This window comes from Apaloderma vittatum, unplaced genomic scaffold, assembly GCF_000703405.1.
Source record: "Apaloderma vittatum isolate BGI_N311 unplaced genomic scaffold, ASM70340v1 scaffold3976, whole genome shotgun sequence".
NCBI lineage: Eukaryota > Metazoa > Chordata > Aves > Trogoniformes > Trogonidae > Apaloderma > Apaloderma vittatum.
Window position 1 is genome coordinate 1 of NW_009723208.1, and position 6,230 is coordinate 6,230.

Genomic DNA, 6,230 nt, shown 5'->3' on the forward strand with positions numbered 1-6,230 from the left:
CAGGGCGCGATAAGCTCGGCTCAACCCGAGGCTAAAGTGTCACCGGATCCCACAGGGGATATCGCGTCGGTCGAAGCCGAGGTGAAGAGTATTAGCGGGTTCCCTGGGCACTGAGGGAAATGCCGGGGCAGGCGCTCGCCTCTTGGCCGGGACCCACCGGCAGCACGAAGCTGATCGAAAGCGCCGTGTCCTCTCGGCTTTGCTCTCGGTAAAGTAAATTTTGAGACCCGCTCTCAAAAATTTATCCCTCATCTCGTCATCTAACCTTAGCATCACTTGGCCGAGGTGTAGGCAAAGTTAAAACACGTCGTGCCTAGGAGAGTGCGACAGTTATGTGTTAGGAGAGTTAGAAATAACGACCCTGAGTAGTTTGCCGTCCCTGGATGCCGTTTGTTGTATTGTTTGGCGTTTTTTTAAGCTCAAATGGGAATAGGAGTTACTTGCTTTGGATGTTTGTCAGGTCAGTGCCTGGCACAGCTAGGGGAGCCCCGGAAAAGGAAGGTTCAGCGACAGGAGCCCGTGCTGAGAGGTCACAGCACCGAAGTGGAGAAAGGCTTATTTCAGAATAGCTGGTCATTCAAGACTGTATGAAAAAAACCCCACCACGTTAAAGTTGCTTTGTGTACTCCCCTGGTGGTTCGGGTACTGTACCTGCACCGTGTCCTGTGTTTGTTTCCTTGCCTCTGTTAATGCAGGAAGCGTCACCGTTTGTGGAACTGGATTCTGAAGGGTTTTTTTGTAGGGAAGAACTGAGTTTGAGATGCTAATAGGAGAGCTCTGAACACTTGACTGTTTAACATCCATAAATGTATGTTACCTGTATTGAAAACAGAGGATCGCATAGCTGCTCACTGGTAACTTTTCCATACAATACTTTTAAGATACGCTGTCTTGATAGTCACGTGAAGAGCTGCTTCTTGTGTGAGGGAAATTACATCTGGATTTGATAATCCTGCCTGACCCTGAAGAGATTTATTTCAAACTAACTTTCCTCTTGTATTTTTAAGAATATTTTCTCTACTATCGTAATACAAAAAAACCTGAATCTGATTTGAGTGGCCTTTTTTATTCTTTCCCAAGCAGGCAAATACTTCTCCCCGGTCCCCCCCCCGCCTCTGATGTACACCCTATTAGAGCTATGTTACATACCACAAGGGAGACCGGGGATAAAGGCAGGAGAAGGAAAAAAAAAAAAGATACTAAATGGTCTCTCTGCTCCCTGAGAAACCAAGCAAAATTTCCTCTAAGTAGCAGAGCTGGGAGGGAGCCCTTAGGTGCTGTGAGGATTTGACCTAGGCAACACCTGTTTAGCCAAAAGCAAAAGTCTTCAGATAAATAGTCATGTAAATGTGAGAGATTAGTCGAAGGCTGAGAGATAATGGAGATAGGAGTCATGCAACCACCAAATTACTTACATTTCCAGATATTCAGTATGAAGAAAGTAAGGAACTGATACTATCAGCATAAAGCCTACACCCACGCATTGCTGTGTAGATTCTGTGCTAGCCAGTTGTCACCTCATGTGTGGTGTTAAACTCCGTGCCATGAAACTCCACAGCAGTTATTAGTGCTACTGTGGTCCACATAATATGCTGTAACGCATTCTCACATTGGATATTAGATGTCCCACCTGTGGTATATAAAAAACCGATGCAAAGTATGTAAGGAACCACAGCTTTGAAGGAAAAAGAGTACTGAAGTTACTGTGTTGCATGACATCAAGGCAAGATATGCCTTTCCTCTGCCTCGTGTTGTCAGCTTACTTCGTTTATTCTGCTGTATATTTAGGTGCTTCAGAAATATATCCATGGAAAATCGGGTCCTGAGACGAAGATGCATATGAAACAGGGATGTAGAATGCTGTGTGGTGGCTCAGAAAACTGTTCTTGGGTGCACTGAATGATGTGGGTCCTCAGCTGTTGCGCAGTACCACACAAAAGCACGATGCTGTCTGGGAGCAACCCATGGCTTTACAGATCACTCCTGAGATGGATCACTGTTGTTTTGCAAATCGGTCCTGATCCCCCCCCTTCTGTCTACGAAGAAGATGCTTGCTGTTAGGCAGGGCGCGCCTGTTCGAGGTCACGCAGCTGCAGCTCTGTTTAGCTACTGGCATTCTGTAAATACAGTAATAAACCACTTGGTCCTAGGGAAGATTTCAGCTAATCGTCGTGTCCTGTGGTGTCTAAAACTCTCCTGCTCCCTTATGTTGAGGGAGCCTGTTTGTAAATAGGGCAGGTCTCCTGCTCAAGGACAGTGTTTTTATTCACACCCAATGAACAAACACCTCCACCCACTGTTGTTGTTTTAAAAGACTCCAGCTGCTCATGAATATAGGGTCAGGGAGGGCCGCCTAAATGTTTCTCTGTGCTTTCTCCCCAGCACAGCCAGCAGAGCTGTTTCCTGTTCTTTGTTTCAAGGCTGGGGTTTGCGTCACACATTCCAAGTGGCATATGTGGTGCTCTTTCCTGTTTCAGGCTGTTTTCTGGCAGATCGGTAGCCTCGTCCAGGCCCCTTGTCACTGCCCCTCAACTCCCAATCCCCACCCAATGAGTTATCATGTCTCTACACACTCACGATTGCTTAAGATGCCTGCGTTATGTCACAACAAGGTTTGCAAGTTAACCTTTAACGCAAGCCCTCGTCTCCGATGTAGTTACGGGAGTGGAGAGCTTCGCTGTGAGCTAGTTTTCTGCTCTCGCTTGCTCATCAGCCGATCTGGAATAGCTCCATGAAAGCCACGGAGTTGCATTGGTGTAAAAAGACTGTCAGAAGAGGATCCATATCTGTAGGCTCATGCTTGAAGGAGGGGTCTTGGCTTCTGCCCTAAGCCAACCTGAATGCCCCACCTTAAGCACTCTGTATTTCCAGGTCTCAGAAGGAATAGGTGTTTTCTCCTTACACAAACAAGAAGATTCACTGTCTTCCAGATGTAGTACAGAAAATGAGGCACTGCTGACTAACTTTTCCTATAGAGTAAATAGGTTCAACTATCCCAAATTTTGCATTTTTGAAGGCATGGAAATAAATTTTTTAACTCCTGTTTTTATATTTGTCTTCTTCCCCCACCCTGTGGCAGGCAAACATAAGAGAAACATGAAGAGGAAATTCAGAAAGAGAACATAAATCTTTCTGTTGCTTTGAATCTGACAGAAGAAGAGCTAAAGGACCCAAGCCAAAGCTCATTGAAATCAAGAGAAAGACTTGCATTAACTTCAGCGGGCTTTGAATCAGGCCCTGGATGAAAATGCAAGATGGAGTGTTCATTCTTCTCTGTCACTTATGGGTGTGAATATGCTTGGTTTCTGTCCACACAGAAATATTTTCACCAGCTGATTTTACCCCTTTTTCTATTTCGCTCATTTTTTTAAGTAATCTTTTAGTTCCTGCTGTTGCTCTTTCGGATGCTAGAAGGTAGCCATTTATGATTGTTGAAGGTATCTTTTAAGAAATATCCAAAATACATGCTTTAAACTTCCTCTTTCAGGGCTTAATTTTATGTGAAAAATAATTTTTACTGAACTGTGTGCACAACCTTACATCAGCTTGTTTTTTGTCTGTTCAGAAATCCAGAGAACAAGAACTGTTTTTCTACACAGTTTTGGTAAGTTGTTTTTTGATTATTTTTATCTGTTTCTCTCAGTTGTTTTTACTTAGTTGTTTTTGTGTTAATTTTAGAATACTGTGGAAGAATTTATCCATTAGAACCTGATTAAATATACTAATTCTGGTACTGTTAATTTGCACATGATTTCAGACATATTTAATCTTTTTTACCATGACACAGGAAAACTGTTCTATTTAACTGCGTTTAATGTTGGAAACTAAAGTGTAATAAATGCAGTAAATTTTGTGGTTCACACCTTTCTGTAGCCAGAAGTTCTACAAAATCAGAGACTGAGATAAATTATAATAGTTTTGTAAACCAACTTTTTAATATTAATTAACACTGCTAACCGGAGGTCTTTTGGAATTCTTTTATGCTGTCAGCATTGAAGCTTTGTGTTTTCATTCTGAGGCTAGTTGCTTCCAATCCAGAATATGAAGTTTGGCAGAGCTGGTTTTAGGAGAGATTTAACCCTTCCCTGTTAAGCACTCACTTGATGCCGAGGCTGCCTTTGAGGGTTTTGTAGCTGTAGTTGATACCTCCCAGGGGAAGGAAGTGTAAGTGTAGATCGGCCACATGGAAAGATAAAGGTCTCGCAGGTTTTTAAGAGTAAACTAAGTCAGAATGGAAAAAAAAACAAACGCGTGGTCTGCCTGTCGTGCAGTCAGTGTGTGTTACCAACAAACTAACTTGATCCATAAAGGCATGACATGCTTTCCACTCTTGAGGAGTCTAAGCTGCTGTGATCACTGTCTCATTTGTACCCACTGCACTATCCAGCTCTTCTCCCTGGTGTTTTGGTTTTTTCTCCACTTCCATAGTTACACAGAAGTCCGTCGACATTTGCCTTGTATTTAAATCCTCATTCACATTAATAATTTAGGCTCTTTCATAAATGTACACATTAGAATTAGATTTTTTTCCTTCTTCCTCGTACTATTAAAAGCGTTGAATCTCTGTTTCATGTGTTTCATGGAGTAACAGAACCCTTTACATAAGAGAGCAGTATTTTCTGTCATTCTTCCCTTATAATAAAAAGATAGAATTTATATTCCTCTTTTTACATTAACTTTAGAATTAACCTTTTAAGAAAAACACAACAAAAAACCAAGTTCAGTTTGGAAGGCAAAGATTATCATACCATTCCACATACTTCACTTGTTTTCAGAAGTCTGATCTTTTATCCTTACTAGACTGTTTCTTCTTAGAAGTTGAGACAGGAAACCAGACAGCAGTCTACCCTGATAAGGGAGAAGAATATTGTCTAATGGAGGGTGCCTCAGGAGGTTTTTTTGGCTCTCCCTTAGGTTCAATGAATGTAGACATGACAGTTGAACAGTATTTTACATGGGCTCTCTTTTCGCTTGTTAGAGAAGGTGTTTTCTTAATGAGCACCGCAAGAACTTCTTTGCCCCAAGTTTTTACATACAAGAAAGCCATCTCCAGGCAGGTGGCTTCAGAGAGCCTGCAACTGTATTATCGTAAATTTAATGGAAATAGTGATTAGTCTGCTACACAGCTGATAAATGGTTATGTCAAAGCAGTTCTAGGTCAAACAAGGTGATGTCAGCAAAGTTAGGATGTGCAAGTGGTGCAAAAACGCAGATTTTTCAGCCTACTTGCAGTTCTGAAAGGAGGAGGGCAAAATACAGTCACATCAGTAAAAACCAAAAATACTCTGAAATACTAAATAACAAAATCCTATGGAAATATTCTTTTTATTCATGGCAAAGGAGTAAAACTTCCAGCAGATTTTTTTTGCCCAGGTACTGTTTTCTTTTTACAGGATACTCTAACTTCTTCAGCAGTTGTTATCGTTTCCCAGTGGAAATCCAGTGAATAAACAAACACAGAAGGCTGCCAAGCCCTGAAATGTTTTCTTGGTGTACTAGTTCTTCAGGATTCTCCCCCTGCTTTTGTTTGTTCCTCATGGGCTGGCTGCTTGGGTCCCTTCCCCCCGCACCATGTCTGGGCCTTTGCTCCTTTCCCTGCTCTTGGTTTTGCTTTGACTTGAGTCTGACTGCTGTGCTGAGCTGGAGAGTTTCTTTGCCTGCTGCTATTTTGGGGCTCAGTGCAGTTAAGCGCTCGCTTACTTCCCACTGAAGTTAATGGAACTTTAGAAACACTTTTTTTGCTGACTCGGGTCTTGATGAGCGACTGGTACAGTAAGTGCAAAGACATCTCATTACTGGCCGTGGAGAACACTTTTTGTACCTTTTCCAGGGAATCCTGCTCTCAGAAACTGTTTTCTGTCTGTCAGGCTCTCCTTCAAGGTTCTATTGACAAAGACCTCTCACCCAGGTTCAGAAAACCTCCCCATCCTTTGGATTTCATCTGTGGGGAGTTGTCTGGTATCATGTCTTCTCCTTAGTATGAGGGGAATTTTGACTTGAGGCTTGCAGAAGAAATAATAGTTTCCTGGAGTGAAGAGCTTTGGCGGCACCACTGTAGGTTGGCTTCTTGATACGAACAGTCCTGCGAGAGCTGCAGTGTCTTTGCAGAGGGCACTCAGGCAGCACTAATTTAGCAGATATCATTACATTATTCTGTAATTACACCAGCAGTAACAGTCATACCTTGAAGCTTCTAGACAAAGCCTCGCTTTACCACGAGACGGCATTCC

General features: G+C 42.6%; 1 protein-coding gene across 1 annotated transcript in view; it reads left to right on the forward strand.

Moving 5' to 3' along the window:
• Positions 1-3,556: 3,556 nt before the first annotated feature.
• The window catches only part of KLF3 (Kruppel-like factor 3 (basic)), a 21,275-nt gene continuing 18,601 nt past the window's right edge, over positions 3,557-6,230 (forward strand). The window contains exon 1 of the mRNA XM_009872011.1: positions 3,557-3,604. The gene's annotated coding sequence lies outside the window, so the exon portion shown is untranslated. The remainder of the gene's footprint in view (positions 3,605-6,230) is intronic.